Raw genomic sequence first — 27936 nt, 5'->3', positions numbered from 1 at the left:
AAAATGAAAACTCCCAGCAACATCATAGTCAAAATCTAAAGTTTTCAGGGCTAAACATGCAAAAAGAAAGAATTAAATTACCATGGAGCCACAGTTGCGTTCACACATGATTTAGCAGCCACCACCATGAAGTAGTGGAGAGCTTAAAATATGATATTCCAGAAGGCAAAAGATAAAAGTTTACAACTAAGAATAACTTACTCTTTAAAGCTGAATATAGTCCTAGAAGAGGAAAATTAAACCTTTAATGAAATAAAGGACTCCATGTCTTCCTGATGAAAAGATCAAAGCCACATAGAAATTCTGTCATGGGAACACAACAATTAAGAGAAACATGAAGGACTGAAGGATGAACTGCTTATATTCTAATAAAAGGAAATGAAACATGTGTTCCCATTGACCCTATCATTAGTGATCATAGAGGGAATTTAATTAGAGGATCTTGGGGTGGCTCTGTTGTATTTTGTTAATTTTAGCAGAATGAAAAGGAAGGTGGAAAGGAATATATTAGAATGGAAAAGGAGAGACTAAGGATTTGGAAAATTCTCTCACATAATTAATTGGTTTGTGTAAGTAAAGTCTATATTAACAAAGAGAAAAGGGATAATAAGAAGAAATAGGTGACACTTGAATCTCATTCACATTTGAATTGGTCACAAGAAGAATACTCACAACTGAGTTTAGAAATGCATTTCATTCAAAAGATAAGTTGAAAAAGGGGAGAAGGAATGGAGGAATAAAAGAGATGGTAAATTACGGGAGGAATTTGTCTGAAGCAAAAACGAGCTCTAATGGTATACAAAAATATAGCAGTTTTTTTTTTTTTTTTTAATGAAGGCAGAGATCTAGAAACTGAGAAGGAACTCATCAATTGAGGAATGACTGAACTAGTTATTGTATATCCATGTTATGGAATACTATTGTGCTATAAGAAATGATAAAAGGGATGGTTTCAGAAAAATCTGGTAAGATTTATATGAACTGATGCAGAGTGATGTGAGCAGAACAATGGGAACAATTTGTACAATGACAACAACATTGTAAAAATAACTTTCAAAGACTTAGGAACTCTGATCAATATTATAATCAAATATGATTCCATAGGGCTCATGATGAAACATGCTGTCCATCTCTTCTCATAAAGAGATGAAAAACTAGATGGGAAATTAAGACTTTTTTTATATAGCCAGTATAAAAACTTGTTTTACTTATCTACATTTTTGTAAAAAATATTTTACTTTTCTCTTTTTCTCTTTTTTTCTCTTTTTTGGGGGTAAGGAAGAACACAAATTTGAATTGATTAAATAAAAGAAGTGGTTTTAGGATAAAATACAGGGAATGACCCACAGAGCTCCTAAAAGTCACAGTAAAAGAGAAAAAGAAGGTAAGGGCTAGGAAATTTTTAAAATGCAATAGATTATGTATATAAGAAATGGATGTGAAAGTTGGAATAGAAGTAGTGTAACTATTTATGTGGAGAACATTTAAATTATAGAATGGAAACCCATGTTAGCAGCAGAGAGATAAAATAGCAGGATTCTGTTTTTGTGAACTGGGGAAGCACAAGGGGACAGGTCTATAGAATTTTTCTGCATCTAATCTAACTTTTTCATTTTCTATATTCATATCAAGTGATTTGACTCAATTATTGGTTTCTTGACTCTTTACTATGCATATTTATATGAAGAGACTATAAAGGGGAGTTGTACAATCACAGACATTCAATCTCATGAATCAGGCTGAATCCCAACATTTGAATTTCCAGCTCTGTAAAAAGATTATTAATTTTTTTATATTCTCCTTTTACTTGGGTTAGTTAAAACTGGGGCCTAATGCTAAAGAAGAAGTGAATGTTTCTCAAAGAGATGGGAGAAGAAAGAAGGGAGTCTCAGTAGATGAAGAGGTGGTAAAAGATTTTCTTTAAAAAGAAGGTACAGATGAAAGTCATGGACTAATTTTTATAACTATCCATATGAAAAGCCTCTATAGCTAGGATATAATTTCATACTAGTCCATATTTCCTTGTATTAAAATGGAAATGAAGCACTAGATTGCTTAACTTATCTATTTTATAGTGTGTATTTTTCCCAGTAGCATACATATTAAGTGCCTTTTAAGATTATTACATCAAAAACCATCTTTATTGTGTTATAAAAGTTGGAATTATTGAAGACATTCTAGAGTCTTCATTGGAATCAATTATCAAAATCCAGGAATATTATAGAACATAGTATTAAATATTTGGGAAGAAAAACTTTAAAATAAATTTTGTCTCCTGATTGCAAGCTAAGTGCAGAGAGAGATCAGCTGATTTCATGGCGACTTTATTCCCAGCCGACATTGAAGCTCAACTCAGATTAAAATAAAGGTAATATTCATTTAGGTGTAGTACTGGGATGTTTGTTTATACCATATGAGTCATGGTAGTCGGGAATTTTCCTTGTTTTTTCAGGATTTATCAACATAGGAATAAAGTTGACTGTTATTTCTTGCAGCTGGGACTTCTGACTGCTAAGGAACCACAGGGGAAAACTACCATGTGCCTTCATAGAAAAAGACTTCCCTTTCCTAAGTAATGCCCAAAGAAATGATCTTGTGAGCCCTTTCCCTAGCAGATTCCTCTCCTTCCTTTCTATTGCAGGGCTACCTCTATGAAAAGTGAGAATTGAAAGAATAGCAGGACCCAAGGACAGACATTTCTCCAGAATGGCAAGGAGAAGGAAGAAGAATCCAGGAATGAGTGAGAAGCATGGTAAATGTCTTTCCTAAAATGATGGCCCAGGGAAAGAATTGTAAAGCAGAAGAGCAGGGCAGATGTCCAGTGATAGTTGGCTACTGGATATTTTTCATACAACATTTCACCTAATATCTTTGTGCCTTTGGATCTACTCTTCATATTTTTCTTCCTCACTTCTACCTCCTTATTTCCCTAAATTACCTCAAGACTTAACTCAGATTCCACCTTCTGCAATAAGCCTTTTTCCCCTTTCCCCTCAGTAGCTATACTCTTCCCTTCTAAGGTTTCCTTGCTTCTAATTTGTAAGTATCTTGTGTGTACTGATTTATATGTATTTTGTCTTCCTCCATTAAAATGTGAACTATTTGAAGGCAGAGACTTTTTTTTCTCTTTTTTATTTATATTCCCAGTCAATAAATAATAAGTACTTAATAAATGTTTGTTGATTAATTGATTGATTCCTCCTTCCCCTATACTGTGTTTATCTGATACAGTTAATAATATTTTGGACACTTACTTTTATAATCATTAGGAAAGATAGAGACATAATAAATGATAAACACTTTCTGTGTATCTGGACCTGATTTAGGTTCTATGGGGAATTCAAGAGTATAGAATTGCTTCTCTCCTTTAAGGGGCATAGTTTAACTAGAGATAATATTAATTCAGGTGAAGCAATTAACTGTAGTTAATAGTATACATTTGCACCTACCAAAAGATTCACTCATATGATCTTGAGTCTAAGTGCAATAGGCAGTCAGGGAGAGAGAGCTAAGTATGAACTGAAATAATCATGAAAGGTTTCCTAAAGGTGAGTTTTGCATTCCATTCTTCTTTTTGGTCAAGAATTGATGAAATTTAGCTAATTGGAGAGTAAAAATAAGACCTTAAAGAAGGAGAGAATAATAAAAATGTGTTTAAATTTGTGATATGAATGCAAAACTGTTACACAGCTTTCAAAATAGTCTTCTCATACATTGTTTCATTCAGTCTTCACAATAAGCCTTTCTAAATATCCCAGGTATTACTTCAAAATAGGTATGATCATGGTTGCCTTAGTTTAATGAGTTACTTTGGCTAAAAGACTATCATGTGGTAAACAACTTTCTGGATGCTTAAGCATATCTAAGCTTAAGTAAACCAGCTCTGATGATAAGAGACAAGATTGGCTAGGTAGTCAACCAAATAACAAGAATTTTTTTAAGCATCTATTGTAGGCCAGGTCTCTGGAAGCCCAGCCAAGGATTTTGGCTTTGTTTTGATAGATAACAAGAGCTACATAAAGTTTATTGAGCAAAGAAATAGCTTGATTAGAGAATGGTACTTGGGAAACAATCTAGTGGTAGTTTGCAGAGTGGATTCAAATTTGGAGAGACTAATTGGGAAAATAAAGTAGAAGACTATGGCATATAATCTCAAGTGTAACTGATGGGGACCTGGACTAATATGGTAACAGTGAGGGAGAAAAAATATTAATCCAAGAATTAGCACAAAGATAATAACAATAGATCTTAGCAGTTACTTAAATGTGAGAGATAATGGTGGGTGCAAGGATGACTTAGGAAAATAAATCCCCAAATTCTTCAATGATTCTCTCTTGGAGAAAATGTAAATAAATTATCTTGGAAAAGAGAAGTTGTGAAAGGAGAGGAATGGACATTTCGCTCTTTTAAATATTTTTAAATGGAAACAAATTTATTCTACGAGGCCAGAGAACAGAACTACAAATAGAAATCCCAGGGAGGTTATTTCTATTCAAAATGAAGAAAAGCTTTTCTATCATAAAGCTTTCCCAAAATAGTTTGAGCCAATGAAATCTCCATGATTGGATATAATCAAGCAGAGACTGGGCAATCATTTGTGGAAAGCTGTAGAAGGGATTCATACTATAGGTGGTAGTTGACCTAGAGGGCCTCTGTGGTTTGCTGCAATTCAGAGTCCATTCTCTGTAGTGCTATTGGCAGTCACAGACATACTGAGAAAGAAGTGATATTTATCTTGCTTTTCCGATAGGATCATATGCTCCTTGAGGGCAGAAGCTGTCTTAAACTTGTGTGCATCATTTGTAGCTCTTAGTTTGCACTCAGTGAAGGCCTACAAAAATGAGTTGAATGATAAAAACCAACAAAAGAAGAAAAAAAGATTCTCTGAATCTCGCCTCAAGTTTCTGAATTCACATATGGAAGTAGAGCCAATTTAAGACCACTTCCCAGAACGTGGTAGTCACTGGATTTGCTCCAGAGATGGGTGAAATATGAGTCATGCTTCTATTTGTCTGCTTCAATTTGCTCCTCCTAGTGCCTCATATTTATAGCTTATGGTGGCGGTTTTTCACTTGTTAAACAGCGAAAGAAAAATGGCTGAACTAAGGCAGAGCCATAAGCTAATGGAAATTGTTTAAATAATTAATAAAGAAAGGCTTGAAAATGACAACTCACTAGGAAGTTATGGAAACATTTAAGCTGAAATTGCAGCCAGCAGACTTGGAGCCATGGATTACCCTTCAGAGGTTAAATGGGATGATTTGAAAGCTAGCAGAAAAAGGGAAGCCAGTTATAATTTGTTTTTTTTTAAAAAAAAAAGAAAAATATAACTATAAACCTAAAAGGGAAAACTATCATCATTTTGAATAGTGATGTGAGCAAAAGTAGTAGTGACAGTAATAATAAAATTATAGAAAATAGTTCACATTTGTATTGGCCTTTAGCATATACAAAGCCTTTGCCCTGTGAGGGAGGTATTGCAAAATTATCTTCCCTATTGTGCCAATGGGGAATCTGAGGTTCCTTGAAATGATAGAAAAAGCCTAAAGCCACACAGATTGTTAGTTATAGAGTTAGGACTTGAAAGAAAAGCTCTTGGCTCCCAATTCAGTACTTTTCCCCCTACATCAAAGATTTGGTGGATTTATTGACATTCAGGGGGCAGCATGGTAGATAATGGAAAGAAAATGAAGTTTAGAATCAGAAAACCCAGGTTTGAATCTTAGTGTTGATATTAGTTGTGTGAAATTAGACCTCGCTCAGATATTTTGTGTTTAGGAGTCTCACTCTCCTCAGCTATTATGAATATTTGGAGTGACCATGCCTCAGGAGGGTTGTGAGAAAGATGCTTTATAAACGTTAAGATGTTTGTTATATGGATGTGGGTAATTTTGTAATACGTTCATTCTCTTTTAATGTTAAAGATGTATTCCAATGACATTTTATTCTCAGAAACTTTGTTTTTATTCATATAATCAACAAGCATTTATAAATACCTGCTGTCTACTAAGGTACCATGCTACATTCCAGTTATTAAAAAAAAAAAAATTCCCAGACCCTATCCTCAAGGAACTTACAGTCTTCCAGAGCCAGAATTAATACTAGAGATGGACAAGGTAATATTTTCTAAAGCATAAGTTTACTTATTTTTCTTATCTTCAAGATTTTTTTCTATGGAATGAAATTTATTAGGTCAAGAGGCATTTCTATATCCTGCTATAAAATATGATGTGTTGATATTATAGTTGTTTCTTAAGAGATTTCCAAAAATGGGTGTGTGAAAGCACATATGAAACCAATAAAATGATCATTATCCTTTAAGAGAAATAGGGGTGGTCTCCTTTGGAAAGGAGAGAAATTAGAGGGCTATCACAAAGAACTTGTAGCAGTAATTTTCTTATTGGTTGGTTTTTTTGTTTGTTTGTTTTTTGTATTTGGTGAGAACAGAGACTTACCAAAAGATGTGCAAAGCAAAGCAATTCAATTTGCAAAGCAAAAAAATTCAAACCAAAACAATGAATTCCACCATTGTGGGAATGGTAAAGAGACTTTGAACCTGAGTTCAAAACCTGATTAATCCTTATTATCTGTGTGACTCAGTAAGCCAATTAACTTTGCCCAACCTCATCACTTTATAGATGAGGGGTTTGGACTATCTAACCTCTAAGTTTTAGCTTTGTAATTTTGTAGGTTAGAGTTCCAGAAGTAAATGATCTGAACTTTTCAACATGGGGAGAGGGATTGGTTTTATATATATATATATATATATATATATATATAATTTCTGAAAATATTTTTTTGTATTGATACTTATAACAATTTCATCAGTTCTGGTATATAAGAGTTACCTGCCTTCAGGCAGGACACAATCCTTTATACCCTCTCAGTCTATGTGATTCTCCCTGTCTTTGCAAAAAAAAAAAAAAAGTTCCCTCAAGGATCTACTCGGCACACTGGAGTCCTTTCTTTGGCCTTTTGCAATTTCTTCTGTTCCAGACAAGAAAACTAGCAGCAGTGCATGGATATTACAGATTTCAAACAGACTTTTGATCAGCATAAGAAAAAATTTCCTAATAATTAAGAGTTATCTAGAAGTGGAATAGAATGCCTCAGGAAGCAATAGGTTTCCCATTATTGGAGATCTTCAGGTAAAGACTGAATATCCAGTTGTCACAGATACTTTAGAAGGGATAGTAGTTCAGATACAGGTTGAACCATATGGCTTCTGAAGTTAATTCTGAAATTCTGTGATTTTAGGTTTGAGTGTAACACTCAGGTTATATATCCCTAGTGCTCTATTCTTTTTGCATGGTCATAGCTTTTCCAGAAATACATCTTTTTTCACAACTCATAGGGATAGTAACATAATTCAAATTGGTTAAACTTAACTATATTTAATTACCTTTTTTAAAAAGGAAAGTTCATCTCCACTTTTTAAAAAGTAAATGATACCTTAACAAGGTAAGAACATGTCTTAATCAAACAATCAGACTATTTAGAGCAAATGTAGAAAAAAATCTTGCCCAACTGGAGTTGCACAGAAGGTGTGATCAGATTGGCTGAAGAAATTTGATCACCTTCCAGTGCTCATCTATAAAATATTATCAGATCTAATACTGGAGAGAATCTAATTTAGGAATGAACATTTCAGCAAAAGCCCTGAGGAGAACTATTGTGGAAAGGAGAATGCCTCACTGTGGGCACTAGCTTCAGTTCTTCCCATCCCTTCTGGACTTCTTAGCTTCTCATTTGGGTCCTGGCATTAGTCCCTGGCATGGCAATGGCTGGCAGCTTTGTCAGAATTGGGAACCTAGAATGGACTGGATTCTATGGGGGAAGGCAGATTCATAATTCCACAAGGAGCCCAGTAGAAAGGTGATACCATATGTAAGGTATGGTAAATATATAACACATTACATACCCAAAGAAAACTTCTTAAGTACCCCCTGAAGGGCAGTAAAGGACTTCTAGCAATTCAAAGATATGTTATCTTTTAGTTACATGTACTTTCTGGGCTTGAATCCAAAATCCCTTTGTTTCTTTATGTACTTGTGGGAGATTATGTCACAGACCTTTGGGAGGATGTTTTGTAATGACAGTTCTAACCAGATCATTTTAGTAAATTCCCCTTTGTAAAGGCTACTTAAATCAGGATGACTAATTGATTCCTAACTGGTCATCATTTTAGGAAGTACAGCTATAAAGGAGCATGAGCTATAGCATTAGAAAATATACCCTACCCCCTTGGGGTATATTCCTCTCCCTGAGAGGAGATATATCAGATATACTCTGGGTTTATCAGTGTATGTGGAACTTGGAAAAGTCACCTCAAAATATGTACTACATATATATAACTTTTATTCTTCTAGGAGGATATAATTTGTTATAAAATAGCATTACAAGGAAAATATTGATGGTAAAAACATGGACTTTTGTGGCAATAAGAATTTAGGATTTTTAATTCCAGTTTTTAAGTGGAAATCCAGCCTAATCTCTTTACACTTAATCCTGGAACCAGGAAAATATACTTTCATTCATTTTTTCCAATGTAAGTGGTTAGATAAGTCTTTTTTTTTTTTTTCACATTTATAGGGAATCTATTGTAAAACGTCTGTAATGTTTGGAAATTCAATACAATTAGTATGATGTCATTCATGAGTATATTTTGAGAACCTAACCACCAATAAGAATTCTTGTGTTTAGGCTCTAATATTCCATACCTATATGCTAATACATATTAATATAAAGATAAATATTATATTATATATTATACATATATTTTATATGTAACATAAATTACATTTTGTTGTTATTGTTATTCAGTTGTTTGTCACCTCTATCTTTTTATGACTGAATTTGGGGTTTTCTTGACAGAAATACTGGAGTGATTTGCCATTTCCTTCTCCAGTTCATTTTACATATGAGGAAACTGAGGCAAACGGGATTAAGTGACTTTCCCAAGGTCACATAGGAAGTGTCTAAGGTCAGATTTGAACTCATGAAGATGTGTCTTTCTGACTCCAGACTCAGAACTCTATCCATTTAACCACCTAGCTGCCCCATAAATTACATGTAAATGTATAACACATTATATATAATGCATTCTATATTATACATAATATATGTATAATGTGGATGTGAACATATGCATATAAATATTTGCATGTACCCATTGTTACACACATGTATGCGATATATGTTATATTGTTTTATATAAGGACATTTAAAAGCTGAAACCTTTCTGAAAGATGGCCACCAGAATGGTGAAGGACAATGTCATTTGAAGGATCTATTGAATAATAATGATGAAATGGAGTAGGAAGAGACTGATGATAACATTTATAAAGTCTTTAAAATCATCAAAGCATATTATTTACATTATTTGAACAACCATATGAGAAAGGCACTATATCTCACAGCATAGAAAGAAAACTCAGGCTTTGTAGAAGTTAAATGTTTTGTCTAAGTCATGTAACTAGTAAGTACAGGAAATATTTAACTTGAAGAGGAAGATTTTGGGCACAGGTTGGAAGTAATGAGAGAGTGAGAGAGAGGGAAGAAAAAAGGAGTAATTATTTTTTTATCATGTAATTGAAGGATTTTTATGGGGGAAATGTTAGATTTTTTTGGCTAGGCCATAGACTTTGGCCAATGATTATTGGCCAAAAAGTGCAGAAGTGAATTTTGTTTCTTTATAAGGAATAAAACTCTATCAATTAGTACAATTCCAAAGTGGAATTAACTACTTTAATATATTAATAAGTTCCTTATCACTAAAAATACTCAAATGGAGACTGGATGACTTTTTCAGGAATATTATAGATGGAATTCCAATTCAAGTATATTGCAACTAAATGACCTCTTGGGTCTCTTCCATCCCTGAGGTGTTATGATTCTAAGTATTTCTTGATATAACCTTTGGGTCATGGCTCCTTCTAAAACGAAAGGCCTTAGTTATCTCTGGGTAATTTGTTCCACATACATAGATACATATACACCGGAAAGTTCATAAAGTCTCTGAATTGTACAATCTGACTATGCTTTTGAGATAACAATAGTATTATATAGCACTTTAAGATTTGTAAATCCCTTTACATACTTTATCTCATTTGATCCTTTACAATAATCCAATGAAGAGAGATTGAATGATTTGCCTAAACTCCCAAAGCTATTAATAGCAGAGACATTTAAACTCATCTTCTTAACTCCAAGTCTAGTATCTTCTCCACAATACCATCTAGTTGTCTCAGTTCAAAGTATATTGGCCAGTGTATCAACACTAACTTTATTATTCTAATAATTTAGAAAGAATGAAAAAAGTGGCTTTGTTTGATTCTTAAGTGTCATGGTCCCCTTATGATTATCTCAAATAGCTACAGTTTTAGCAACTAGTCTCATTCCAATTATAAAACATTCCTTCTAAGAGGCTAATTTTTTAACAATTTAAGAGGTTAATTTTAACCATATAATTTGATTGCAGGAAACTGAAAAGCTTAAAAATTTGAATAAAAAGGAAAGTAGTCAACTGGGAAGGAATGAATGAAAAAGCATTTATTAAGCCCTTATTATGTGCAAAGCATTGTGCTGAGTGCTAGGGCTATAAATTAAAAAGTGAGACTAGTCTCTATTCTCAAGGAGTTCACATTCTAATAGCATATAATGAACAGGCTACTGCTGTGAGGCAGAAGGAAAGGCCCCAAGTTCCTTAGATGAACTGGCATGGCACATAGTAGAACATCCCCCTTTATAAGCATCACAGGGCTTTGCACATACCCAGGCTGCTTAAGATGGAGGCAGTTGAGAGTGAGAATCTCTATTGAGAAAAATCGTTCTACATTTCTCAACCAGGCAGGTGGGAGCCCACCTATTCCCATGGCTGCCTAGCTGTACTGGGCTATGTGATGGTCTACGGGGCTAAGACACCATCACTCTTTCTCTCTTTGGATGTGTCCTGTAGTAAAGGTCTTTCTCACTATCAGTAGTTTTCAGTCATGTCTGACTCCTCATGACCATGTGAGGTTCTCTTGGCAAAGATACTGCAGCCGTTTCCCTTTTTCCCTTCAGCTCATTTCACAGATGCAGAAACTGAGGCAAACAGCGTTAAGTCACATATCCACGGTCACAAAGCTAGTAAGTGTTTGAGGCCATATTTGAACCCTAGAAGAGGATTCTTCCTGACTCCAGATCTGGTACTCTATCTATCACCTAGCTGCCCTTATTCACCCTTAGTATGGGTGCCCACAATGTGCTAGGCTAGATGCTGGGTCCTGTATCCAGAGTCTTTTTCACCCAAAACTGGGAGAGGGAGACTTCTTCCTCCACTCCATCTCCTGGCTTCTCTGGCTTCCTTGGCTTCCTTCAAATCACAGCTTAAATCCTATCTCCTGCAGGAAGCCTTTTCCAATCCCTCTCAATTCTAATGTCTTTTTTCTATTGATTATTTCCTATTTATTCTGTAAGTAGTTCATTTGAACATATTTATTTGTATGTTGTTCTATCCTTTCTATTGGGAGTTCCAACTTGTTGCCTTTTTATATCCTTAGCACTTAGCACAGTGCCCCGCACATAGTAGGTTTGTAAATAAATGCTAATGGCAAAAAGAAAAGACCTTTATATGCCAAAATATTTATAACAACAATTTTCCTAGTAGCAAAGAACTATAAACAAAATAGGTGCCAGTCAATTGAGTAATGACTAAACAATTTGTAATTCATAAATGTAAAGAAATATTGTGCCACAGAAACAGTGAATATGATGGCTACTGAGGAGCATGAAAAGACTTCTAAAGTGATGCTAGAAGTAAAGTAGAGCCAGGAAAACACAATATACAGTGGCACAACAAAACAATTAAAACAATGTTACAAAATTATAATGAGAAAAAGTTTGCCTTTGCCTTTATGGAGAGAGATATATCCAAATATCTCCCCATCTTTCTTTAAGAAGTAGAAGATCAAAACAAAAAGATATTTTGGTTTTGTTGTTTAGTTTTGTAGAAATTACTTTACCCATGCCCTTCCTTTTCTTTGTTTATTATGATTTATGGCTCTCCTGGAGGGGGAAGACATACAGTATTAACTGGTTTTACTATCACCAATATCTTCCTTCTCATACAGACCACCAGAAAGGAGACTTTTTGCATGAAGAATGGACAGAAGACAAGATGATATAGTTGAAAGAACATTTAAACAAGAGTAGGGATACCTGGATTCCATTGCTGACTTTTACACAAATTGTGTAACTTTGGGCAAATCAAATCACTTGTCTGACCCTCAGGTACTATGTGGATTACAAGAGATAATGTACTATAAACCTTAGTATAACATAAAACATTAGTTGAATCTCAATGATTATTTCAAAGCTAGATTGGATACCATGGGACAAAATTAATTTGTTTCCATTTTCTTCACTTTCTCTCCTTTCTTTTCCTAGATTCTCATTCTCCCATCAGACTGTGAGTGCTTCATTTGAAATGGTTGAATTTATTATTTGGCCCCCCCAAAAAAACTCCAAATGAAAGCAAGTTTTTTCCTTAGTTACACATCATTCCTTGGGGAATCAAATAAAATCTAAGGTAAGCAGTTAAAGAGAAATTTTCAAAGCAGGAAGCCCCAGATATGTAAATCATTATACTCCCATTTAATCCAATGGTCATTACTCTGCTGCTTGAGAACACATAGGAGAGTTCTAAGATCTTAAGATCATATCTTCAGAGCAAAAGGAGACCTCACAGGCAACATAGTACAACCCTTTTATTTTTACAGATGAATAAAATGAAATCCAGGGAGGTTAAATGATTTGCCTAGTGTCAGACAAGTTAAGAATCAGAGGCAAGGTTTGAAAGTAGGTTTTCTGATTCTGGAGTTAGCACTCTTTCTACTGTACCATATGCTAAATGTGAAATACTAAATAGAATTAGTCATTAAGCTTCTTCAGCATCTCATCTAGAAATCAAAGAGGGCGTTAGAGAAAATTATTGCAAGAAGGGACATTAAAAATCTTCAAACCCATTTATCTCTTTTTACAAATAAAAAAAAAAGATGAAGGACCAGAGATGTGAAATGATTTACTAAGACTGCGTGGTAAGATCTTGTCTGAACCAGGATTAGGATTTCATCCTTTTACCTCTTAGACCATGGCTCTCCCCAGGATACTGCATTATTGCCCTAACTTCATTATACTAATAATGATTGGGAAATGTCTAAAGAACTTGTGGTTTGTATATGTAATAGAATGGTTTTGCATTCTAAGAAATGACAAATATAAGAAATTCAAGAAAACTTGGAAAGATTCATTCTTGAAAAGGAAAATGGTACTAAAAGACATCAGTATTCAGATCAGCACCATGACCAACTGTTAAAACATACCACTCCCTTTTTTAGTAGAAAAGTGTGGGACTTTTGGAGAGGAATGAGGCATCCACTGCAAAGCATGATTAGTGCTTCAGTTTACTTCCTAAAGTACTTGTTTGTTTCTCACAAGGAAGAGTTTCTATTAAGAAATTCAGTAATAGCAGTGAAATGAAAACCATCAATAAAGCATTATTAATAACAGTTTATATTTGTATAGCATTTAAGGTTTACAAATCACTTATACACAAAGCAATTTATCTCATTTGATCCTCATTAATTATCCTGTGAGAAAAGCATCTGCATCCCCATTTTACAGATTAGAAAACTAAAACCCACAGAGTTTAAGTGATCTTTCAAAAGATTGCTTTATAATTGTGAATGTACTTGAGTTCTTATCACTCTCAAGTCCACTGTTCTTTCCATTGTATCAGTCTGACTCGTCCATTAAACTGTTTTGAAGTTCTGCCAAAAGTACCAAAGATCCCATGACACATTCAGTTGGTTATGTTATATTTAATTTCCAAGGAGAATGCTACTAATGTAGATGCATGATGAAAAATAATCATCCAGTCTTGAGAATCTACATATGATATGTTCCCAATTTTTTAAGGTGCAAAAATGGCCAGAAAAATTAAAAATACAAGACATCTTTTCAGATTCTCCTTGCCCACCACAACTCTGGCATTTTAGAGATTACCTAATTCAGTTCTCTCACTGGACAGAAAAGGAAGCTGATGTCCAGAATAGCCAACTAACCTGCCAAGGTCACCTAGCAACTTAATGGCAGAGACAGGACTCAAACACAAGCTTTAAGATTCAAAACCCCAAGAAAATCAAATGTGCTCTCAATTGTATTCCAAAAAAAGACCAAGACTAGACCTCCCACTGTCCAAATGGCCTTGTTTATTAGCAAATCTTGTAAAGTTAAACAGTAGCTAAGATCTCCTGACAGTGATGTTTAATTTATTAGCACTCCTAGCCTTGCAGCTCAAACCTGCAAGTTGAGCTCATTTATTTTTCATAAATTCTTTGAGTAATAGAGTCTGTGTTTCAGAACCATGGAACAACATGATGAGCTAACGAAGCTCAATTGGAGAACAGATGGTCCTGAGAACTGTACATTTAAAATTATGTAACTCACTTTGCTGAGGCTCTGGCAGCTGACACTTTTATCTTAATGAAAAACATAAGCAAAGTGAGAAAAAGAATCCCATGAAACCTTCAGATTCATTTCCAGTTATTATCAAAATAAACTACCATATCCAATGGTAGTGAGAAAGTTAAAACAGGGTGGAGGGGTGCTGATGAAATGTACTTAGGACTGAAGGCTGTTATCTATCATCACCCAGTTTTCATGAGAAGAAAAACTTGCTCTTAGCTATCCCTTCTGAAAATCAGTGTATGATTTCCTTAGAATTACACAGCAGTGGAAGTGGGCTGCCTCATGAGGTAGTTGGCCTTCTGTCACTCATAAGTGTTCAAGGAGTGGCTAAAACCTCAAAAAAAAAATTTAAAGGATACCATAGTTCATGTTTTTGGAGAGATTTGGACTAGATAACTTCCCTTTAGCTTCAAATTGAAGTTCATGCTGCTTATGAGCACATGTGGAGTTATACTTTTGTCATTTCTTAAAATTCACATAAAAAGAGATGTCTTAGAATCATAGGGTATATGCTAACCTAGAATCATAATTTTAGGGATGAAAGGAATTTCTCTCTACAAATGAGAGAAACTGAGAACCAGATATGACTTCCTTCAATCGTAGACCCAATTAGTGTTAGGACTGGGACTAGAACCCAAGTCCCCTGACTTGTAGTGTTCTGATTTTCCACTACACCAGTCTCTTTAATTGCTTTTCCCAGGAAGTAAATGGAAGGCATGTTTACTGTGTTGCCATGGTTTACCAAACCCTGTAATGGGGAAGCAGCAGGCTGTAATTATCATCATCATTGCCCTCAATTTGTTTTTCCTGAGCACTTCCAGTGATGATTGGCTTCCATCCTTCATCTTCCCTCCTCTCTGAAGCCTTCCCCAGTGATCTCATCCTTCTTTGAACTCTGGTAGCATTTATTGCCTTGGATGGTAATTAGTCACAGTCTTGGGATATCTCTTCTGTCGAAGTGTAACTTTTGTACTGTTGGTTATTTCTTTTTCCGTCCTTATATCTTTTCTTCCCAACTGGAGATTATAAACTGCAAGCACTTAATAGTGGTTGAATTAAATTTATTTGTTGATTCATTTATTCATTTAGCCACATTTACAGGCGTAATTTATCTGCACTATTTATGTTCCATGCTAAAGCCTTCCAAGCTCATATTGGTCTGATCGGCATCAAACACACTTTATCTTGACCCCCCACAATAGGGATATCATTCTGATTCTCTTCAAGCATAAAGAACAATAACTAACCAACCAATCAACTCACCAAGAGGCATGCCTTAGAGATACTGTAAGTTCAATTCTAGATTGCTGCAATAAAGTGAGTCACATAATTTTTTGGTTTCCTAGTGCATTTAAAAGTTATGTTTAAGTGTGCAATAGTATTATGTCTAAAATAATTAGAAAGTTTTATTGCCAAAAAACCCATACCTGCTAACCATCATCTGAACCTTCAGTGAGTCATGATATTGTTGCTGGTGGAGGGTATTCTTTGATGTTGATGGCTGCTGACCTGGGAAGGATTGCTGAATTTGAGGTAACTGTGATAATTTCTTAAAATAAGACAACAATGAAGTTTGCCACATTGATGGACTTTTCTTTCACTTGAACTCTTAGTGAGCATTGTAGAATTACTAATTGCCCTAATTTCAATATTGTTGAATCTCAGGGAAGCCCAAAGAGAAAGGGAAAGCTGGTTGGTGGAACAGTCAGAACACATAAAACATTTATTAATTAAGTTCACCATCATATATGAGTATGGGTTGTGATACTACCCCCAAATAATTATAATACATCAAAGTTGTTGGGAGAGCAGGTTTCTCGGGGAGGTTTTCTGGTAATTACTCCAAAATCTCAGCCAGCTGATAAAAGTTCAGATCTTTTATTGTGTCCTTCAATATAGTCCGGTTAGCTCAGGCCTCTCTCTCTTCTTGGTTCCAAGAGCTCTTGCAGCTTTGTCCTTGGCTTCTGCCTCTGCTTTCTTCAGCCTCCAGGCAGCACCAAGGTGGAAGATGCAATGAATCTCTCTTGCCTCGAAGATAGGGCTTGTGGGCTTCCTCCCAGAGTGCTTCTCCCCGACCCCAGTCAATGTTCTGGAGAAATTCTTTTAAGCTCTAAGAGCTTCCTCCATATATATGATCTCCCAAAGGTTAACTCCTCCTTCTGGAGGCAGGGCTTAAGGGAGGTGTAAATTCAGATATATCATACTAAACCTGAACTCTCCCAAATGTGTGAACTCCATTGAGTACTTAAATACTTATGAGCTCTCTAAAGGTGTGAACACAAGCATTGTTTCTATCAGTTGTACTTAGTACCTTGTTTCAAGTTCTGGCCCAAAATATCTCCTTCTAAGATCAAATCAATCATATTGAACCATGCTAAATTAGATACTTATTGTCTCTATCAACTCTAATGGCTTAACACTTTGTAAAGATTCCAACAAAATTAAAATCACAGATCATCATAACAGATATAATAATCATTAAAAAGTTCGAAATATTGTGAGAATTACCACAAGGTGACACAGAAATACAATGTGAGCACAGGCTGCTGGAAAAAATGACACTGAAAAACTAGCCTGACACATGATTGTTATAAACTTTCAATTTGTAAAAGAAAAAAATTTGCAATAATTGTGAAGTGCAATAAAGCAAAGCACAATAAAACAAGGTATATCTGTATTAAAAGTACTATTCTTGTCCAGAATTAACATACTGTTTTTCAGTTAGTTGATCATTCTTCCCATTGATCTTTGGAAATTGCTTATCAGCATATTCCTTTCAGTTTTCTCAGAATCTTAAAAGTTGGAAGGGGGCTCAGTGGTTGTGTAGCCTCATCTGTCCTTATCTGAACAAGTGCCCTTTCTATAATATCGTGGATATATATAGTGATCATCTAACATATTCAAAAGCCTCTAATTTAGAGTTTCAGTTTCTTCACTTGTAAAATGTTAACAGTACCTGTACTATCCACTTCATAGAGCTGTTGTCATCAAATCCAAATAAACCTTATGGACTCATAAAATTAGAAAGAAGAAAAGAGTAGGAGAAGGGGGCAGGTTATTATGGTGGATAGAGGACTGGATTGGGAAACAATAAGAGTTGAGCTTCAGTCTAGCCCACTTAGTTTGCTATGTGACTCTGGACAAGTTTATATTCTTCAAGCAATTTTCTGTTGCTTATCTACAGAGTTATAAATGGCATTGATATGCATTAGCAGAGGAAAAGCCCCAAGCTAAAGAAATCGTAAATCATTGGTTTAAAACTGGTAGGTATTGCTTCATTGAGTCAACATGCTAGTACTCAATGTTTTCTGTTCTCTCCTGCTTGATGAATACAGTTGAAGCTGAATCTTTCCCATCTCTTTTCTATATCCTCTTAGATGGATTGTTTGAAGGAAAGGTATCAAACATACTGTGGCCCACACCAGATTAAAATGGGAGATATTTAATAAATTTGTAGGAAAATAGGAAATATTTAACAAAACAAAATAAGGCATAAAGAATTAATATTCTTTAAAGCTTTTTATTTTCAAAATATATGCATGAATAATTTTTCAAAATTGACCTTGAAAAACCTTGTGTTCCAAATTTCCCTCCCTTTCTCCCTACCTCCTCCCCTAATCCAATATATATTAAACATGTTAATATATATATATTGAATCCAATATATGTATATATATATATATACAATTATCTTGATGCACAAGAAAAATCAGATCAAAAAAGTGAAAAAATGAGAAAGAAAACAAAATGTAAGCAACAACAACAAAAAGAGTGAAAATTTTATGTTGTAATCCATCCTCAGTTCCCACAAGTCCTCTCTCTGGGTATAGATGGCTTTCTTCATCACAAGATCATTGGAACTGGCCTGAATCATCTCATCATTCAAAAGAGCCACATCCATTAGAATTGATCATTGTATAATTTTGTTGCTGTGTACAATGATCTCCTGGTCCTGCTCATTTCACTTAGCATCAATTCATGTAAGTCTCACCAGGCCTCTCTGAAATCATCCTGCTGGTCATTTCTTATAGAACAATAATAAAGAATTAATATTCTTTAGAGTAAAATAGTAAAATGTAGTTAATATGTAGCCTGAAGGGATTCTTATTTATGGATTAGAGGCCCTCTTTCTATTTGAGTTTTATACCACTGGTACAGATCATGATCTCTTCTTAGTTCATCACTCTTCCTATCCCTTTTTTCTCCAGATATTTAGTCAGCCACACCGTCTTGTATCAATTAGCTTACTTTTTAGCTAAGGAGCAATACAACATCCCTCTGGTGTAAGTGGTCCCTTTCTTTATTTTATGTAGTTTAAATAATTAGAAAAGTTATTATAAATCAATAGTTCAAAGACCCTAATTGGGGAAATTTCTAAAAATTCCAAAAGAAAGTAGACTGACAACTTAAATTTATGCTTACTTCTAGTTGACTAGCCCCTGGTCTCCTTATGTTGAAGCAAAAATCAGGAAACAGGAAATGTTTAGGTAAAAGAAGCCAACAGAGTATATTAATATCTGTTCCTGGACTATCATGGGAAAAGGAAGTTGGGAAAGAGAATATTTTTGGAGGTGGGGGAGAGGATTGCCCTTAGCTCTTGAAGAGATAAATATAATTAAGAGCTTCAGCCTGAATCTTCTGCCCTCCAAAGCCTGTAGAAGCCTGATGATCCTCCTCATTTTCACCCTTCTCTATTAGGACTGAGTTCTTCTTTCACTTTTTCCCATTTAGTTTTTTCTTTTGGCCTTCTAGAGCCAAGTTTTGGGGGCCCGTGTCATTAAGTCTGGGTGGGACCAGGAATGCTATCTTTCCTTTGCTGTTGTTGATCTACTCCTGAAGTGCCTATTTCTTCTCTATTCTTGTTTTATGGACTGTGTGTCCCTTTAACAATTCGTAGACATGATTTGTTTCCCTTCCAGCTCAAAGATTTGTATCATCTTAAATCACTCTTGGGGTTGAAATGAAATACTTGTACTTTTGAACTGAAAATCCCAGGATACAAGTCAGTTCTCAAAGCCCTATTGCACTGGTGCAAAGTGCTACATAAAACTCAACTATTTCTGTAAGCAGGAAATGTTTGTGTTGATACTGAATGTTCACACAATTGTTATATCATCAAAGGAGATTCCAGAAGGGGAAATATTCATCTTTTCATCTTAAGAACATTGGAAATGGCTTAGCATAGTTTCTAGCACATAGTAGATGTTTAATAAATATTTCTTGAAATATTTGGAAATAGGTGGAGTCAGAGTCTCAGAGTTGGAAGGGACCTCGAAGCTGTTGTTCTGTCATTTTCCACTCTTTGGGACCCCACTTGGGGTTTTCTTGGCAGGAACACTAGAATGGTTTTCCATTTCCTTTTTTGGCTCATTTTACAGATGAGGAAACAGGCAGTGTTAAGTGACTTGCCCAAGGTCACATAGCTAGTAAGTGTCTGAGGGCAGATTTCAGGAAACTGAGTCTTTCTGAGTACGGGCCCAGTACTCTCTCCCCTGAATAGCTTAACTGCTCAGGAAGAGACCTCTGAAGCCATCTATTACTGAGAAGCTATTTTGTATTTACTTCTCCATGAAGAATCTAAGTTTTCTGATAGCAGAAATGTTTTTTGCTAGAATTTTAGGAATTTTTCCTATTCCTATTAGGAATTCCTATTCCTATTCCTATTCCTAATTCCTATTTCCTATTCCTTATTTCCTATTCCTTAAGTTTTCTCTTCTCCAGGTTAATACATCCCTGATCTTTTCAAATGATCCTCTTTGCTAGGCTGTAAAATCTCTCTCCATCCTAATGGCCCTCTCCTAGATCCCTCAGCTTGTCAGTGTTTTTCCTCCCATGTTATGTCTAGAATTCCACACAATATTCCAGATATGTTTCACTAAAGCAGTATCCGACAGGACTGTGCCCTTCCCATCTCCTAGACAGGACAGAGTCAGGTCGTGGATCTGAACCAGAACGTAAGATTCTGAAGCATTTGTCTGTCCTGGCCTTTGTCTGTTATCCAGACCCTGTTAAGTGGTGGAGGATCCGAGAGAGCCTTTGGGACAAAAGCTGAAACTTGAAAGAACCACAGTTGGGAGTGAGTGTATAAGATAGGGCAAGAATATTGAAGCCAGAAAAGAAAGTTTTCACCCAGGATTTTCTCCAGGATTCCAGTACCTTTCATGCTCAGAAGGAGGCTATTGGGTCAGTAGGACCATTAAAAGCTACCTGGCCTTCCCCAGGGTTCATGACTGTTATGGGACAGAACTGAATTTGAAACAAGGATTCCTACAAGGTGCTAAGTCAGTGGAATTGATAAAGACAATGGTTGTTTAGCATGATGCTTAACAGTTCTCTCGTTCAGTATATGTACTTAGTACTTAATATAGTTCCACAAGATTCACACCTTTGATAAGAGACCATATAAGCTCAGACAAACTCTGCCAGAATCAGAACCAGGGAAGACAGAGACCGTGGTGGTCCTCCTGCTTCCCCCACAGAAACCAAGACACATTCTGGAGGACCTCCAGAAAGCTGGCCCGGGCCCCAGGCAGAGATAATAAAGGATTTGGACTTTAACTCCTGACTACTTGTCTGGTGATTACTGAACTAAGGAAGGCTGCTCTCAGAGACCCAAAGAAAACCCAAAAGAGAACATTACACATGACAGTGACATGCTGATCTTCACCCAAGAAAAGAAACACCCATAGTTATTGTTAATAAATGTGTTCTGGGTTGGTAATCTGCACTTAGAAATAAGTCAAGGACAAGAAAAGGACCTCTAAGATTCTGCCTAACTGTTATATTGCTGAGGAAGAATTCCAGGCCTTTACAAACATAATCATTCTATACCTTTGCATCTTATTTTGTTTTATTTTCCTTTTTTTCTCTTGAGCTCACAGTCAAGATTTAAAAAAGAAAATGAAAATTAGGACTATGTCTGCATTGAGGTTTTGCACATAAATGACCTTCTTCAGTGACCAGATGGAAAAGAAGGAAGTGGTCTGGGTCAGGGGTCTCATGGCTTGGCGGCAAACCTACTTCCTTGATCTCCAAGGCACTGTTCACTCTATCATAGTAATAGCAACTAATATTTATATTGTTGTTCAGTCATTTCAGTCATGTTTAACTCCTCCTGACCCCATTTGGGATTTTCTTGGCAAAGATATTGGGGTGGTTTGCCATTTCCTACTCCATTTTACATTTTACAAATGAGGCCCTGATGTTAACAGAGCTAAGTTACTTGCTCAGGGTCACGAAGCTATTAAGTGTCTGTGACCAGATTTGGATTCATGAAGATGAGTTTTCAAGCCTGGTACTCTATCCACATGGCTGCCCAATGACATTTATATAGCTTTAAAATAATTACAGTACTTTACATGTATTCTTTTATTCGAACCTCTCGTGAGATAGATAATATAGGTATTATTATCCCCATTCTATGGCTAAGTGATTAAGTGGCTTGCCTTGGGAATATAGTAATTATGGTGGGATTTGATCCCAATTCTTCCTGACCACAAGTCCAACATTCTATATTGTCTTGTATTCTCTATTACTTCCCATATCCAATCAATTTCCAGATTCCAATGATTCTACCCTGATAGTATCTTCTATATTTAAGCCCCTCTAGATCAGGCCTTCAATTATCTTCCAGAACATTATAATAAATATAAAGCCTGTTCTTGTGTCTCCACTAACTTCTCCTTCCAATTCATATTCTGCAGGGTTGCTGCAAGATTCATCTTTTTTTTTTTTTTTTTTTTTTTTTTTTTTTTTAATGCACAGGCCTAATCTCATTTCTCTGCTTAAAAATAAGTAGCCCTTATTGTTCATCTTCTGTATGCTTAGCACTATGCTAAGAACTTCAAAATCATCAGGGTCTCCCTTTGATCTACTAAATAAAATACAATTATTTAGTTTAACCTTCAAAACTCTTCTCAATGTGGCTCCTTTCTACCTTTGCAAACTCATCTCACCCTAGTACCCCCCATTTATTCTTTGCTCTAGACAAACGACAAAGCTTTTCACATACATCTGGGAATTCTCTACCTTGGCTTCTTTCCTTCTACCTTTCATTCTGACTGGAGGGTCCTTGCAGAATTTTAGAGCCAGAAGGCAGCTTAGAGGCCACCAGATGAACCTGTACCTGACCAAGAATTCTGAGAATTTACAACAAGGCTAACAAGTCAGCGTGAAAACCTTCAGTGAGAGGAAACTTCTCTGGAGGCAGCCCAGACTTCTCTGCAGTTGCCTTAATGGTTATGTGTATCACTGCATCTTCCTTCTGCCCTCTATCTTGTTTCCATCTCCACTTGATGAAATCCTACATCTTACATGTCTTTCAAGATTCAGCTTTAACTTGATCCACAAATCTTTTCCTGATTTTCATTTCTTGACTTTTTTTTTTTAATTTTTTTAAGCATTTAGCTCTGTTGTCCTGCCCCCTTCTCCTAGTTAATCTCTTCTCGCTAGTTTTTTGTGACACGGCTATTTTTCTGCTTGTCTGGCCAATATCTTTCCTTTCTAGAATCATTTATAACCTGTGCTTTTTGTTCCAGGGGGCAGTTCTCTCTCCCCACTATTTCTGTCTCTCTCTGTCTCTGTCTCTCTCTCTGTCTCTTTGTGTCTTTCTCTCTCTCTCTTCTCTCTGTCTTTCTCTTCTTTTTTTCTCTCTCCTCTCTCTCTCCCTTTCTTCTTCTTTCTTCTTCTTCTTCTTCTTCTTCTTCTTCTTCTTCTTCTTCTTCTTCTTCTTCTTCTTCTTCTTCTTCTTCTTCTTCTTCTTCTTCTTCTTCTTCTTCTTCTTCTTCTTCCTTCTTTCTTCTTTCTTCTTCTTCTTTTCTCTCTCTCTGCTTAACAACTCTGATGGGCTCCAACATCACCTCTATGTAGATGTCCCTCAATCCTATCTATCTAATCCTTGTATCTCTCTCTTGAGCTCTAGCCTCATATTTACAACTGCATGCTATGCATTTCCCACCTTAATCCACAGACAACTCCAACTTAACATGGCCCAAGTAGCTTCTTCCCAATTTATTTTCATTTCTTTTGAGGGCAATACCATTTTGATAGTTATTCATGTTTACAACCTCGGAATCTTCATGCTCCTTCACCCACCAAGTTATAATCAGTCATAAAGTTCCTGTAGTCAAAATAATAACAATTAGCATTTGTATAGGCCTTTTAAGATTTGCAAAGCACTTTACATACATTATATCATTTCATTTTTTTACAGTTTTCAAATGCTTTATTTTATTGAATAATAATGAATTTTTCATTATTATTTTAACAGAAAGATCAATATGTATGATTCTAAATTTATTATTCTAAATTTAACCAAAACCATTTAAGAAGAACATTTTAGATAATTATTTTTAATAATGGTTTTTATTTTCAAAATACAAGCAAAGATAGTTTTTCACTTTCACCCCACAAAACCCTTGTTCCAAATCTTTCTCCCTCCCCTCTCCCGCTCCCCTCCCCTAGACAACAAGCAATCCAATATGTGCTAAACATGTACAGTTCTTCTATACAAATTTCCACAGTTATGCTGCACAAGAAAATCAGTCATTTTATCTTTTTAACAACCCTATGAAGTAGGTACCATTATTATTTCTATATTATAGGTGAGGAAACCACCAGGACTGAAAGGGGTTAAATGACCAAACCCAAGGATACATAGTTAATAAATGTCTGAGACAGGATTTCAAATCAGGTTTTTGTGATTCCAAGTTCAACACTCTCTTTATGGCCCCACTTAATTCTGCCTCCTCACTTTTTTTCACATTTGTCCCTTCTCTCCACTAGCATAGCTACTGCTTTAGTCCAGGTTTTCATTTTACAATTGCCTTCTATTTGATCTATCCCTCTGCCCAATCAATCCTTTATGTAACTTTCAAATCAATATTTCTTTTTTTTTTCAAATCAATATTTCTAAAGCACATACCATGTCACTCCTTACATGTGAAATTTCAAGTTCCCTTTTCCCTCTATAATCTAATAGAAATTTCTTGTTCAATATTTAAAACCCTTCACAATCTAATTTTTACATTACTTTTCCAGACTTATGAACATTAATTTCCTTCACCTAATATAAAGATTCACCTAATGACGATTCTCTGTGTATTATATTCTATTTCCATACCTTTTGCATAAGCTGGACCCTGTGCTTGAAATATACCTCTCCTCCATCTTTGAGTCCCTCGTTCTCTTCAAGGCTTAGCTGAAGTCCTATCTCATCAAAAGGTCTTTCTTAATTTCCTCAGTTGTCTTCTTCTTCCTTCTTGGAGTTGTTGACTTCCTTATTTTGTATTTATTTAATACATATATTTACTTATCTGTGAATATATAATACATCCCCTAGTAGAATATAATCTCTTTGAAGCAAGGACTGTCTTGCTTTTTTATTTGTAGCCTTAGGACTTAAACATTACATAGCATGTATAGCAAGGGCTTCATAAATACCTATTGCTGATTAAATGACAAAATTAGAATTATATGTCTGGTACTAAGGCCTTTCTCTTTTTTCCATCTTCCACTGATTTACAAAAAAATTGTATTTTTGTGAGAGGATTTGCAGAAGCACGATCACTACTTTTGTCCAGGTTCTTTCTGACTGGAAGCCTTGAATATTTGGAATTGAAGGACCTACATGGAATCTCCTTTTTATTCACTACTATATGATCTGGGGTATTATTTGTTCCCTCTGGGCCCAGTTTTATCATATGTAAAATGATGGGAATTGGACTAGATGTAATGTTTCTTCCTGTTCCAAATCTAGGATCCTATGAAGAGAATTGCAAGATTACAGATCTATGATTCTTTAAAAAAATAAAAATGAAAATGAACACCCTACCCATGTGCTTAAGAGTTCATTGGGGAACAACTGATGATGAGAAAAGGGATCAGGGACAAGTAGACAGAACAGTGAATAATGGTTGCCATGAATTCTGTGACTTAACTAGAGGGTTCATTCACTCTTTGGGAATTGTGTCTAACAAGCAGAGCCAGGACCCCCTCAGAGAGTACTTGCTCTCCCAGTGAGAAACAGGGTGGATGAGTTAATCATGATGCTCAGTTGTGACTCTTCATGACCCCATTTGGGGTTTTCTTGGCAAAAATACCGAAGTGCTTGCCATTTCCTTCTCCAGCTCATTTTACAGATGAGGAAACGGAGGCAAGCAGAGTGAAGGGACTTCCCCGGGGACACACAGCGTCTGAGGGCAATTTTGAGCCCACGATGAGTCTTCCTGAGCTCAGACCTGGCACTGTATCTCCTGCTCCACCTGGCTGTTCCTATATCGAATTAATAACTTTAGCTTCAAGTCTGTGAGTATCACAAAGCTATTTCCTTACAATAATCCTGTGTGGGTGGCAGAGCAAGTATTAGGATTTTCATTTTGCATATGCTGAATTTAAAAGATGTGATAAGACTTGTCTTTGATCCCAAAGTAAAGGGATAAGAGTTGGGACTCACACTCCCAGGCTGCTGCCGACTTGGTGCCCTGCCTTTCACTGCCCTGACTCTCCCCCTCAAATACCTAACATTGTCAGATATTTTTAATACTCAGTTTTTAGGAGCGAGAGATCTGACACAAAAACATTTAAAAAAAAAAAAGAAAGAAAGAAAAACCACTTCTAGCAGGATATCCTGAGATTCGTTAGTACTTGAATCAACCGCCCCTGGATTTCACTGTCATCACTGATGTCCACAGTGATACCTCTAGGGCCCTGCAAAGAAAGATTCAATTATCTTCAACAACTGATGCTTCCAGAGGTGAGAATTATAGGTTTACACATTTCCAAAATGTTTGCAGCAGAGAGATGGATGAAGCACAAAAAGGTTTCTTGCCATCCTCAAGGTAACAGAATTTGCCTTGTCAGGTCTTCCCCTTTGCACACCTGGGCACACACACACACACACACACTCACCTGCTCAGTGCTTCTAAAAGTCTAGGTTTGGGAGGCAGCCATTGTTGCCCTCAGCTCCCTGGACTTTGCCCCAGCTTTCTGACTTGGAGACCATGCTCCCTCCTGCCTCGCACTCTGGAGCTTTCATGGCGGGGCCATGGTGGGAAGACCCTCCTAGATGTCACTTTCTCTAAGGGGAGGAAGCCCTCCATTGGTTCAAGCTGGGTGGTCCTGAGGCTCCCATCACTGCCAGACGACTTTTCCAGAGTCTCCTTCTCCCACTGTCAGAACAGCGTGATTAGAGTAGTTTGCCCAACCACGGTAGGACGACCATCTGCTGCCCAGCACAAGGACCGTGGCCAGATGGGATCAGGGGAAGCCCAGAGGTTCACATTAACTCCACGCTATCCCAGACCCTAGAATTGCCAGCTGTGACTGTTGAATGTATCAACAAATATTGCCACAATAAGGAATTTTTGCTTTGAGTAATACCAGTCATATCTGGGGAATACAACATTAAACATATTCTCAAGTGGCAAGGGAATGGGACACTAGCCCATGTGGGGAAATAGGAACTCCAGCACAGGAGGAGGAGAACAGGTAAGAACGAGGTGGAGCCCACTGTAATCTCCATCTACTATTACATTACATTACATTATATCCTCTACTACATTATGTGGCAATTAAAAAAATAGTTGTTCCTTTCCTCCTCAAAGAAGAAAACCCATAGAATCACAGTGTTGAAGCAGGAATACTTATAGAAACAGAGTATTTGAGCTGGATCCTGAAATCATAGAATTGTGAAATTGGAAATGGCTTTCTATTTTATTTTTATTCTTGTTAGCTTCCCCTTTACAGTTTCCAGAAAGACAACATGGTGTGATAGATAGCTGGTCTTGAAGTTGAAAATAATAATTATAATAAAGCATTTATATAGCACTTTAAGGTTTTCAAAGAACTTCACATGTTATTTTAATTAATCCTTACTAAACTCTGTAAGGTAGGTGCTATTATTACCCCCCATTTTACAGATGAGGAAACTAGGCCCCAAAGAGTGTAACTTGTCCAGGATTATACAATTAATATATGTAATATACTTTCTTGATTTGAAGTACATACTTTACCTAGTTGCTGAAAGAAAATCTATTTTCAAATCCTACCTCTGACATTGCTTGTATGACCTTGAGCAACACACTTAAATCACTCACTTAATCACTCAATGACCCAGGAAACTTTCTGAGACTATAAGCTATAAAGAAAGCAGTTACTGATTTGAATTAGTAAAAAGAGTTTCTTTACTGGAAGTTCCATATACTAATGAATTCATAGACATTCACAACCCTCCTTTCCCTTCCCCCCCAAAAAAAGAGCTATTAATTTCCATCGTTTTTATGTTGTAAGGCTAGGTTCCAATTAGTGTAATTAATCCTCTGTAGAGGTTCTGCATTATTTGAATTAGCACTGCAAATTTCTGTGGGGCTGGAACCAATTACCATATTTTGCACAATTACCAGCCTGACTCATGTGAATTCAATGCAT

The 27936-nt window shown here is 36.0% G+C and overlaps 1 long non-coding RNA gene across 2 annotated transcripts in view; it reads left to right on the top strand.

Annotated features, from left to right (window-relative positions):
* The window catches only part of LOC105749385, a 134055-nt gene that overhangs the window by 86613 nt on the left and 19506 nt on the right, over window positions 1-27936 (top strand). Inside the window, exons 5-6 of one of the 2 annotated variants that reach the window (XR_004231103.1) lie at window positions 2642-2752; window positions 25638-25815. This is a non-coding gene — a long non-coding RNA (uncharacterized LOC105749385). Of the gene's footprint in view, window positions 1-2641; window positions 3135-25637; window positions 25816-27936 lie in introns of those variants that run through there. The other variant, XR_004231102.1, reaches the window with a different exon arrangement.

This window comes from Sarcophilus harrisii, chromosome 1 (assembly GCF_902635505.1).
Source record: "Sarcophilus harrisii chromosome 1, mSarHar1.11, whole genome shotgun sequence".
NCBI lineage: Eukaryota > Metazoa > Chordata > Mammalia > Dasyuromorphia > Dasyuridae > Sarcophilus > Sarcophilus harrisii.
This window is presented reverse-complemented; position numbering and strand designations above follow the sequence as displayed.